Raw genomic sequence first — 13,381 nt, forward strand, 5'->3', positions numbered from 1 at the left:
ACTTAAAAAAAAGTAATAAAAGTTTAAATCACCCTCCTTTTGCATTATCTATAATAAAAAATCTAAATCACAAAAGAAAAATACTACGTATTACCGCGTCCGTAAAAGTGCGATCTATCAAAGTAGTGCATTATTTACCCCGCACGGTTAACATAGTCCAAAAAAAAAATAAAGAATGCTACAAATGCACTTTTTAGTCACTCTGTCTCCCAGAAAAAATGCAATAAAAAGCAATCAAAAAGTCGTATGTATTCCGAATTAGCACTAGCGTAAACTACAGTACATCTAACAAAAATTAGGCCTTGCTCAAGTACGTCAACGGAAAAATAAAAAAGTTATTGTGCGCAGAAGATGCAGCAGAAAATAATTTAAAAAAATTAAATGTCTTTGAAAAAAATACAAGTACTACAGCAAAAAAAAACTATACAAGTTTGGTACCTAGTAATCCCACTGACCCATTGAAAAAAATGATCATGTCATTTCTGTTGCAGTTTGTGTGCTGTAGAAACAAAACGCACAGAAAAATGGCGAAATGTCATTTTTGTTTTATTTTTACTCCACTTAGAATTTTGTAAACGTTTTTCAGTACATTATATGGTACTTTAAATAGCACCATTGAAAAATACAACTTGTCCCGCAAAAAACAAGCCCTCATACAGTGACGTCGATGGATAAATAAAGGAGTTATGATTTTTTAAACGGGGAAGGAAAAAATGAAATGGGAGGGAAAAAAGAAAAAAAGAGGCCGCGTCATTAAGGGGTTAAATAATGTACTAACTTCCGTCTCTGGGTCATTACGACGCAGGGATACCACGTGTAATTTTATTTTTAATTTTTTACAAAGTAAAGGGAGACAAGAGTATTTATTTTTATTTTTTTAATAATTTTTAAACTTTTTTTAAAACTTTTTTTTATTGTTGTGCCTTTAGGGGACTTCCACAGAGACCCATCAGGACCCCCTTATCACATTTCCGGGCTATATCGCTATGGGCAGTGGAGCTCGTCCCAGAAAATTTCCGGGCGTGCCACTCAAGGGGTTAAATGGGACAATGTCCTCAAAAATAACAGTACAGGCGACAAATGGGAAAAGTTTTAAAACATCCTAAATACCTCGTGAGCATTTCATACCCTTTAAAAATAAAAGAACTACAAATAGAAGGAAACCAATGTGGCTCAACAAGACTGTAAGGTGGACAATAAATGAAAAAAGCGTTTAAATTACTAAAACAAGAAGGCAGTGAAAAAGCACTAAGAACATACAGGGGAAAAAATGAATATGTAAGGAAAGTATAAAAACCACAAAGGAGGAGCAGAAAAACTGATTGCAAAAGAGAGCAAAAATAACCCTAAACTGTTCTTCAATTATATAAACGGTAAAAGAATTTGAACTGAAAGTACTGGCCCTCTAACAAATAATGCAGGAGAAACCATAGAAGATGATGGGGGGAAGGCGAATCTATTAAATGAATTTTACTCAAGTATATTCATGAAAGAAAAAGAAATGTCACATGAGATGCAGGCAGATAAAATGGACCCCCCACTAAATATAACTTGCCTACTGCATCCAATCTGTGGCCCAAGCATGGCACCTATACCTAGAGAGCATCACAAGAATCTGCCCTTTTCTCACCGTGAATACACTAAAAATGCTCTTTGGTGCCCTCATCCACTCTCGACTCGATTATTGCAACTCACTGCTGATCAGCCTCCCCTGCACCAGACTCTACCCTCTCCAATCCATCCTGAATGCGGAAGCCAGGTTCATCTTCTTGTCCAGCCACTACTCAGACGCCTCTGCCCTGTGCCAGTCATTGCACCGGCTGTCCGTCAAACGCTGAATTCAATTCAAACTCACTACCCTCATCCATAGAGTTCTCCACAGCACTGTATTGCATCCTTCATCTCAATGCATCACCCAGCCGCCACCTGCAGTCATACTGATTTAGCCATCACACGGCTTAAGTCTGACCACTGTCTATGTGTATAGCATCCCTCACTCTCCACCTCGCCATACCGTGCACATCTCCAGCCCCTTTACCTTCTGTATCCCCCCATTATCTGTAGTATGTAAGCTCGTTGGAGCCCTGCCCCCATACTGTCTCCCGCAGCTGATTACTACATGTGACCGGGGTTTTGTTTGTTTCTCCTGCTTTGTAAGTGCTGCAGAATATGTTGGTGCTATATAAAGATTATTACTGTAAGAGCAGTATGTGATTGATCCCAGCAAGAGAAACCACATAATCTTGTAGATATGATACCTTTTAATGGCTAACAAAAATACATGATGTAGTAGCGAGCTTGTGAACCTCTCGGGCTCTTCATCAGGCTAAAATGGAAAAGATCTGAAGAGGCATGAATATTTATACACACTTATAACATACATACTTATGACAAGACACAGACATGGATGTGATTGGTTTGCACTTAAAAGGAATACTGCAACAGCAAACAGACTTTTTTGACTAGGCACTGATAAGGGAGTGAAACTTTTATGGTCCCTGAATTACTGTTGGGGGGGGGGGCGTCAGGTCAGGAATGCTGCAAGTAAGAGCAGTGAGACTGTGGAACTCTCTGCCTGAGGACGTAGTGATGGCAAAATCCATAGAGGAATTTAAGAGGGACTGGAGCGCTATGATATTACAGGATATAGACATTAAATAGTCAGCATGGGTTGTTAATAGCGGGACCTTTCAACTGCTGGACTTGAATCTGAAAGGAACCTTCTCTGAAGAGTGTTGTTCCCAGCCTTATTCTGACTGTCATTATGGAGTTGGGAGGGATTGGGATTCCCCCCCCCCCCCCCCAAATGGGGTAAATTGGCTTCTGCATCATTGTTTTGTTTCATTGCTTTCCTCTGGATCAACAAGGGGGGTAGAAACAGGCTGAACTGGATGGAGATTTGTCTTTTTTCAGCCTAACATACTATGTTACTATGTAAAGATGTGATTGCTTGATTGCTAATATAATACACTGCAGTGCTTTAGTATACTTTTAATAACTATCCTAGGCTGGCTTGCAAAGCAGACATACTTGAAGGCCAGTATCAGGCCTCCAGTTACCATGGGAACCAAGCAGCGCCTCACAAACACATTGTAAAAAAGAAAAATCAAGCACCTTTCTACTGGTGGTCTGTTGGGGGCATCCCGAGTCCTGAGCCCGGTCAGCTTGTGTGTCCTCATACATCCACTGATCCCAACACCTCCTAACAGTCTGGTCAGATGATCCTCTCTACTGGTGGTCTCTAGGGGGCGTCCTGAGCCTGGTCAGCTTGTGTGTCCTCATACATCCACTGATCCCAACACCTCCTAACAGTCTGGTCAGATGATCCTCTCTACTGGTGGTCTCTAGGGGGCGTCCTGAGCCTGGTCAGCTTGTGTGTCCTCATACATCCACTGGTCCCAACACCTTCTAACAGTCTGGTCAGACGCTCATCTCTACTGATGGTCTGTAGGGGGCGTCCTGAGGCCAGTCAGCTTGTGTGTCCTCACACATCCACTGATCCCAACACCTCCTAACAGTCTGGTCAGACGATCCTCTCTATTGGTGGTCTGTAGGGGGCATCCTGAGTCCAGTTGCCTTGTGTGCCCCCATCCACTAATCCCAACACCTCCTAACAGTCTGGTCAGACGCGCCTCACTACTGGTGGTCTGTCGGGGGGTCCTCAGCCCGGTCACCTTGTGTGCCTTCACACATCCACTGGTCTCAACACCTAACAGTCTGGTAAGATGCCCCTCTCTACTAGTGGTCTGTAGGGGGCATCCTGAGCCTGGTCACCTTGTGTACCTCCATCCACTGCTCCCAACACCTCCTAACAGTCTGGTCAGACTCTCCTCTCTACTGATGTTCTGTAGGAGGCGTCCTGAGCCTGGTCACCTTGTATGCCCACATCCACTGGTCCCAACACCCCCTAACAGTCTGGTCAGACGCTCCTCTCTACTCGTGGTCTGTAGGGGGCGTCATGAGTCCGGTTGCCTTGTATGTGCTCACACATCCACTGGTCCGAAAACCTCCTAACAGTCCCGACAGAACGGCCCGGTGTGGGACAATTCATCGATACAACCATCCAACTTCTCACATCCCAATAACGCGCCCCCTCTCAGACTCTGATAACAGGGTCTCTTCTCTGTGTCATAGAGGCAATTAGTGGTCAAGAAGCTCTACACAAGCGGAAGAGGTCACCACACACAAGGAGCCTCCGAGAGTCTCTTATAGGCCGAGGGGGAGAAACCACTTGTAGGGCCTCCGGTGACAAGACTGTTCATCTCATCACCACAACTCTCATCATTACATATCTGCCCGACATCGTGAAATGGAACTGCATGCCGGGCTTTACAGCAAAACGACAACTTCTTTGGGGGAGGAGGGGTAGTGTTTTTCTGATTTACAAAGTGTATATTAACCATAGCATGTAAGGGAGTTTTTCAGCTTCCAGATATTAGAGCAACCCCCAGCTTGTTCCCCACAAGGGATTCCTATGCTGCCCTTACACTAGGCCACTGTATTTTTACAGTAGCCTAACCTAAGGCCTCCTATTGACTGCTATAAATACATGTATAGCTGGTCTAAGGAGTGTGCCTCACGGGCTGCTGATTCAGACACATAATCAGTCAATTACTGCCACAATTGATATTTTAATCAATCAAGGTCAATAAACTTGTGATGTGATATCCTGCACCAACATCCTCTAATTTCTCGGTTATAAGATCTCTGCTGCTTGTGATTCTTATTTGAGTTTCTATCAGCAGGCCTGCAGCTGAGAAAAAGTTTGTTCACAACTGACCGCCACTTTACAGGATTTAAAGCTTTAAAACCAATCTATTCTTATATGTGAAATTAAAGGGTTTCTCTGAGAAGCTTCGCTCATCACCTATCTTGTGGCCGTAAGATAAGTGTCTGATTGCTGGAAGTCCCACTGCTGAACTTTGCTATCGCTGTCAGTTTCATAGACTTTGAATGGAGCGTCAGTTTAAAAGCTGTTCCATTCCAGCGAGACACGGGAAGGTCTAGTGATTGTTTGTGATCTCAGCAGGGGTCCAAGCAAATGGACATATCCCCGTCCTGTGAATGAGTCAAACATGTTAATTCATTACTACGTAAAAATTGTGTCACTTTGTGAATACATGACATTACTTTTACTGTACTGCTACTGAGTTACATCCTGTATTATACTCCAGAGCTGCACTCACTATTCTGCTGGTGGAGTCACTGTGTACATACATTACTTATCCTGTACTGATTCTGAGTTATATCCTGTAGATCTTTTATTATAAAAGTAAAAAACACAACAAAGACAAACTGTAACAATAAGAATAACCATATAAAGCAATATAAGGCCATTCACCCACAGTCCATGATCCATAAACAAAGTAAATGTCCATATCCGGGTTTCCTCCCCGCCGCACACACCCACACACATACGCACTCAACATATAACACAATGTACGACTATAAACACAATATACAAGTATATACCTAAAATATAAAACTAAGGAAAACTATAACTACATAAACCTTGTAAACTATAACTCCAGGTCCAGCCATACCGCACTGTACCCACACAAAACAAATGTAAGCAATAACATAAACACAGCATAAATAACTAAAATAACAACATAAATAAGCAAATCCAAACAGAAAGACCGAGCCAAAATGGCATAGAAAACTAACTAAAAATATGGTTTTTGTTTTTTTTTTAGGTTCCTAGTGCAGCTTGGGGGCCAAGCCTGCTCCACCAGTCCGTGCCCAGAGTTCAGTTCAGGACGTGCCAAGCCACACTAGGGTTTTTTTTTTTTTTTGTATAAATACCACACTGTGCCCGCCGCAGCCTGGGGGCCATGCCCGCTCCACCAGTCCGTGCCCAGAGTTCAATGTTCGGGACGTGCCAGGCTACGGCTCAAGGCGTGAATCCCACTCCCCCTAACTCCCCACCCAACCTACCTACCACCCAAAACGTGAATATATACAATATACAATATATACAAAACCATAATAAACACCAATAAACCAACATACCTAATATATACTATATACATAACCCGAAAGCCTAAGGTCAGCTCTCCTGCAGCCCTACTTCATTCCATTTTGCCCAAATCAAAACAAAAAGCTTCATGGTGCACTCCCAGCCCCCCACCGGGATTGGAGGTGATAAGCCGGGCACAGACATCACAAAGTACTATCCCTTGAATTTAAAAAAGGTCTCCCTATTCTTTTCCTAATTTGCCCTAGACTTTCCTTAGTCTGTCCCTCAGTCTAACCCTTCATGAAAACTGTCCCTGCCCTATCCCTCCTCTCTCCCTATCCTGTTCCTCCTCTCTCCCTACTCTGCCCCTAGAAGATTAAGAAAAGACTGTCCCTAACGAAATACAAGCCCTCTCCATAGGAGAGAAGCCTTAGATGTGCCCAGCCTCTCATACTCCAAAGAACGCACCTTCACCAGGTCACCCAAGATGTTCCTACATACCGTATCCATGGGGAGGACTTTCAGCTCCATCGAGATTAAACACCGTGCACTCCAGATGTGGAACCTGACCACTAGGCTAACTAGAAATAAAGTGCGACGGTCCCTGCCACCAAGACCTCTGAAGGCTCCATAAGCCCACTCCGCATAGGAGAGGTGTGCCAGCTGAGGCCAGCCTATGGAGACCCCTACCCGTTTGCATACCTCTGTATTAAAGGGGCACTGAAGCAGGAAATGCTCCATGCTTTCCAGCATGTCGCTGCACTCCTGACGGGGGCAACCCCTGTCAATCAGAGGCCTGCTCTTCAAGTTACTCCTTACATACAGTCTCCCGTGAAAGCAGCGCCAAGCCAAGTCCCAAAACTTCAAGGGGACCCGGGTTGAATTCAGTAAACGTAACCCTCCCTCCAGGTCCCGACTTGGGCAGTCCTTGAGCGCCAGGGGCTTCTGGAAATGGATCAACAGGACTCTTTCGTCGAGGAGCCTCCTCGTCAGAGTCCTGATCTCCCACATCCCCAGACCCCACTGGCGTATCACCTTCAGAACCAAGGTAGCATAAGCCGGTAGATATCCGTGCTGCGTGCGAAGGTCCTTCACTCGCCCTCCTGTCTCCCATTCCTGCAAGAAAGGCCGAAACCATGTTGATCTTAAAAAAGGTGTCTACAAGAAACACCATGGGGTTGACCATAGATAACACCCCTAGTCTCCTCGTGCGGTATGTAACATCTCTCCTGATCAGGTTCAACCTATTCCCCCACAACATTAGGAAGAACAGGTTGTAGACCCGGGTCCAGAGAGGTTCTGGCAAAATGCATACGCTGCCCAGGTAGATGAATAAAGGGAGCAGGTATGTTTTGATCAGGCTAACTCTTTCCCGAAGGGTTAAAGACCAACCCTTCCACTGATTAACCTTGTGAGTGGCACCATCTAGCCTGTCTACCCAATTTTGCATGGGGTAAACCCCCTGGCCAAATTTGATGCCAAGAACTTTTGCTGAAGTCTGGGGCACCGCAAGAGTGTCCGGGAGATCAAACACAGGATCCCCCCTTCCTAACCAGAGACTTTCACACTTATCCCAGTTGACCATAGCCCCCTAAGCTTCCGAGTAGCGGTCCACCTCCGACACCACAAACTCCGCCTCCTCTCTCTCTCGGACACGAAGAGCGTGACATCATCGGCATACGCCACTGCCCTCAGAGTAGCCTCCGGCATCGCCTGGTCCATCCCAACCCCTGCTATAGGTCCATAATCAACCCTCCTAAGGAAGGGATCTATCGCAAACGCATACAACAGGGGACTTAGAGGACAGCCCTGACGGACGCTGGACCCCACCTCAAAACGGCGGCCGGGCCAACCGTTCACCAGCAGGAAAGTCTCAGCTCCTGCATACAATGTTCGCAGCCAATCAACAAAACCCACTGGCAGGCCATATCTCACAAGGAATGACCAGAGGTACTCGTGATTAACCCGATCAAACACTTTGGCCTGATCCAAGGATAGCAAGTACCCCTCCCAGTGACCAGCCCTACCCTGCTCCACTGCCTCCCGGACACCAAGAACAGCGCTAAAGGTGCTACGTCCTGGAACAGAGCAATGCTGGGCCCCCGAGAGGTGCCGGGGTGCAAACTTCACCAGCCGATTAAACAGCACTTTTGCCAGAACCTTCCTGTCCATATTGAGAAGCGCTATGGGACGCCAGTTCTCAATACGGCTCGAGTCCTAACCTTTTGACAGAATGATCAAGGCCGACCTCCTCATTGACCTAGGCAGAGTGCCCGAGGAAAGACACTCATTAAATACCTCTGTCAAGAGGGGACTCAAGAGGTCCTTGAAGGTCTTATAATACTCGAAAGTTAATCCACCCGTACCTGGCGCCTTTTTGAGCCGGAGCCAATCAATCGCCATTCTAACTTCCTCTTCTCTGATCTCTTCTGTCAAAACGCCAAGAGAGGTGTCTACCCCCGGCTCAGGGACAGTTTCAGCCAGGAAAGCCGACATCACTTCCAAATCTAGACCCCTCTTTCCCAAGAGTTGCAAGTAGTAGGATCTGACGACCTCCAGAATCCCTGATCTGGATCGATTCAGGGACCCCGTACTGTCAATCAGTCCAGTGACCACTTTACTATTCACTGACATCCTACAGTTTCTGTAAGGGTCGGGCGAGCGGTACTTCCCGAAATCCCTCCCAAAAACCAAGGATGCGTGTCTGTCATACTGGCAAGTCTTGAGTAAAGATTTCACTCTGGAGATCTCCTCGCGGATACCTCCAGTCGAAACGAGATGTTCGAGTTTCCTCCTCAGGCCATTGTACAGGCGGTACCTGTCCAGGCATCTGAGGTTGGAGAGCGCTCGGAAGAACCTCGCCGCCCTCCTCTTGAACATCTCCCACCACTCTGACTTACTGCTACAGAGATCCAGTAATGGTACCTGGCTCTGCAAAAAATCCTCAAAGGACTGTCTTATCTCTGCTTCCTCCAGGAGTGATGAATTCAGTCTCCACAAACCTCTGCCCATCCGGGGGGTCTCTGCAACATTCAGAGAAAACAATATTAGGCAGTGGTCGGAGAATTCCACCTCAACAACGGACACTGGTGAAGAGATGGCTTTCTCCTTCAAATAAAACCTGTCTATTTTAGACCTACTCATACCTCTATAAAAGTTGAATCCCTCGTGGCCTGGGGTGTGCCGGATGTGGACATCCACCAGGCGAGCCTCGCTAGCTACACTATTAAGTGCGACGCCATCAAAAGCCAACCGCCTGTCTCCAGAGCCTCCCCTATCACGGGCTCTTGTGACTGTATTAAAGTCACCTCCAAAGACAACTTGGCGGCTGGTAAAAAGGTAGGGCTTAATCCTCATAAAGAGACTCTTCCTGTCCTTTTTTGACTGGGGACCGTAGATGTTTACAAGTCTCAATTCTTGTCCCTTCATGAGGACATCTAAGATCAGGCACCTTCCCATTTCTAATTCAATTACTCGTCGGCATTCGAACGCTGCGGTAAAAGGTACCGCCACTCCGCTATACGGCTCGGCCGCAAGAGACCAGTAGGAAGGGCCTGACCTCCACTCCCTTTTTGCCTTATGCATGGCTGCCAAATCAGACAGCCTGACCTCCTGCAAAAATAAAATGTCTGCTTCAACGCGGCCGAGAAAATCAAAGGCCGCAAATCTAGCCGTATCTGACTTAATGCTGGCAACGTTAATTGATGCCAGAGTCAGCGGAGTGGGTGCCGCCATCATGAGTGATTAAATTAGATGGCTTTCTTCCTCACACCCGCTTCTTCGGGGTCGGAGGAAAGCCCCTTGCTTCTTTTTTTGGACACAGATGTGTCCATAGCAGGGGATCCCCCGACCCCATCGTCCTTGTTTCCAGGCTCCAGAGTAGCCCCCTCCCCGGAAGGAACTATGCCTCCACGAGGAGGAGACTCAGCGCCCCCTGTTGACCCTTTCTTTGCCCCAGGCACCTTGCCCTTCGCTTCCCACTCAGAGGAGGAAGAGATGTCTTGAAGGGCCCGGTACCCATTGGAGAGTCCAACTGGAGGCGAGCAGGCTTCTCCTTCCAGTACTTGGCCCAGGGTGGGAGAAGATCTTGAATCCCCCCTTCGCTTTCTCCTAGTGGCACCTAGCTTACGCCGTTTCTCTAACCACCTCTTTCCTTCTTCATCCACACTCTCATAGTGGGAGGAATCTGAAGAGTTGGTCTTTCCCTCCTCCCTCTGGATCCTCCTGTCCTCTTCATCCACTTTGCTGTCCCTCAAGGCCTCAGCCGCAAAATTTACTTCAGGAACAGGGGCCACCATTGACCCACCTGCTGTGGGCGCTCCTGTCAGCTCCCTGCTCCGTCTGCGTTTGTCCTGACGCCTCTGCTCAGCAGCCATCTTTTGCCGGTTCTTCCCTGGCTCCTGAGCTCCTCCACCTCTGCTGGTCCCCTCACCCCCAGAGGCCGCACCATGGCCCCCATCCGTAGGGGCTGACACCGCATTGGCAAAGGAGCGTGGACAGCGACTGAATGGTCGGTCACCCGAGATCACCACACAGGTTACACCAAATCTCCGCACAGGAGGCAGCTAGATGACCCACACCCCCACACAGAGCGCACTTCAAGGTCTTACAAGCAGCGCTCAAGTGTGAGGGGTCGCCGCACCTGTGGCAGAGCTTCGGCTGCCCTTGGTAAAAGGCCAGGATACGATCCCTGCCGAGGAAGGCTGCAGATGGTATGTGTGCCACTGAGTTTCCTGAACGCTTCAAGGGGTTGTCCCGCGCCGGAACGGGTTTTTTTTTCAACCCCCCCTTTCCCCCGTTCGGCGCGAGACAACCCCGATGCAGGGGTTAAAAAAGAACACCGGAGAGTGCTTACCTGAATCCCCGCGCTCCGGTGACTTCTTACTTACCTGCTGAAGATGGCCGCCGGGATCTTCTCCCTCGGTGGACCGCAGGGCTTCTGTGCGGTCCATTGCCGATTCCAGCCTCCTGATTGGCTGGAATCGGCACGTGACGGGGCGGAGCTACACGGAGCCAGCATCCTGCACGAGCGGCCCCATTGAGAAAAGAAGAAGACCCGGACTGCGCAAGCGCAGCTAATTTGGCCATTAGACGCCGAAAATTAGTCGGCTCCATGGGAACGAGGACGCTAGCAACGGAGCAGGTAAGTGAAAAACTTCTTATAACTTCTGTATGGCTCGTAATTAATGCACAATGTACATTACAAAGTGCATTAATATGGCCATACAGAAGTGTATAGACCCACTTGCTGCCGCGGGACAACCCCTTTCAGCTTGACCATAAACATCCAGGCCCTGGACCAGATGCCGTGCTCGTCCCTGTTCTTTCTGGGCATGTCCGTCACCTCTCCATATCGACCGAGCCACGTCATAATATCAAAACAAGAAAGCGACTCGTTACGAGTCAAAACGGTCACCTTCTTGACTTCGTTCTGGCGAGACACCACCTGGACGGCAAAGTCTCGCCAGCCGGGCTCGCTTTTCATCAGCTCGTAATTCCCCCAGAAGAGTTCTAGACCCTCTGGGCGAACGAAACTGATGTCAAACTCAGACGTGCTGAAGGGATGGATCAGGGCAAAGATGTCAACCGCCCTAAAGCCCATCTTCAGTAGAAGCTTCACTACCCTCGCCCTCGGGGGGCATGTATCATTGCCCCTCCAACGAAGACGGACCATATTCCTACGACCTGCGTCCTGCCCGGGTGTTGGTAGGGACCATACGGTCTCCCCCCTTTGCTCTCGGAAGGCTCCTAAGCCGTGTCTCTCTGTCCAAAGAGATAGGTTCACCTCTCTTCCTCCAACTGTGATTGAACTCTCCCCCTTCCGTAGAGCCCCCAGGAGGCGCTGTTGCAATACGCCCTCTCTAGAGCCTGGAGACAAGGAGGACCCCTCCAGCGGCGACACTGGCATAACTCCTACCAGCTGTGGTCGCCGCCGGAGGGGCGACAGGAACCTGTGATACGCCCTGACTATCCCCAGAACCTGTGCCTATATTTACAGTAGGTGCCCCTGTGCTGGGAACAGTAGCTTCAGCCCGTGCCTCCAAGTGCGTCGGAGCATCAGACACACGGGCCGCACCAGACACATCCACACCTTTCATACCAAGACCTTTCATACCAAGACGCTCTGGATCAGACTTGGGGTTGGAAGCAGCTTTTTTATTTTGGGCCTTGGTAGACCTAGGGGGTGGCACTGTTGCCCCATCTTGCGCAGCTGCAACCACCGTAATGACCCCCCCATGGTCAGCACTCTGTATTCCAGCACTTTTAGTATTTTTATTTTTGCTTTCTCCTTTACTTTTGCCAGCAGCCTCCACATCACTGGGTGCCTGGGACCTAGACTGGGACCTAGACTGAGGGACCCCTGCAGACCGACCTGTCGCACGGGGGGACCCCCGATCCCGACCCCACAGCACCCTCCGCATCACTGGCCTTACTGGCGCTGGCAGTTCCACCACTGCCAAACTCTTTTGCCTTGTCCTGTGCTGGCCGCCCTGCTGGCTGTTTCTGTCACTACACTAACTGAAACAGGGACAGAGGACCCGGCCAGTTTAACTCCTTTATCCCTGTTCCCATGTTCAAAACCCACTGCAGAGTCATAAACCGGGGTTCTCAGGGAGGGGGTGCCCTGATCTGACTTTGCAGCCAAACCAGCGCCCCCGTCTCATATACATATTTCTCCTGCACCAAATTCCTTTTTTTCCCTGTTTTCGCCTTGATCTTGACATCCTCCTCTGGTAAATCACCAAACTGAAGGCCGCTCATATTAGGGGGGGATTCCAACAGCCATATCTGCAGCATTATTAAAGCGCTCCCATCGCTTTTATCTTCTTCCGGATCTGAATCCCTGGAGGTTGCAGGCAGCGCAACCTGCTCCGGCCGGAGGCTGCTGGTGGTTGTAGTGCCACTCTGGGTCTGCTCTCCTGAGCAGACAGGCTGCTCCCTCAGACTGTTCTGGTAGGTGTCCTCATCAGAAGAGTCACCACTGCTGTCTCCATCGCTGGAGTGATCAGCCTCCTTGTGACCACTGTGTCCTGACGCCATTTTGGAAAATCTATCACTAAGTAACTTTTCCTTAAAATGCACCACTTTGCTCCAAAATCCTGTCCCTCTCTTCCTTGCACCTTTGTATGCAGTCTTTACAGTCCTGTATGGACTTGCTGATTGCATCTCTTTTCCCTTTAGCGGCGGTCTGGTCCTTCAGTGACCTGGCCGACCGCAGCTTCTCCTTCTGCAGGAGGATTTCTCTCCCCGCACATTCATAACCCGCCATGCTGGTGGCCAGACGGGAGGCCAGCTCAACCACAGACTCCCCTTTCCGACGATCACTCCACTGTGGCTTACCTCCTTTGCCGAGCGTTTGGCTGCGAGTTTGACTGCGGGTCATCATCTCGCTTCCGGCGCTGTCAGATGCAGCTGCACCAA

The sequence above is a fragment of the Eleutherodactylus coqui genome, chromosome 10, assembly GCF_035609145.1.
Source record: "Eleutherodactylus coqui strain aEleCoq1 chromosome 10, aEleCoq1.hap1, whole genome shotgun sequence".
NCBI classification, from domain to species: Eukaryota; Metazoa; Chordata; class Amphibia; order Anura; family Eleutherodactylidae; genus Eleutherodactylus; species Eleutherodactylus coqui.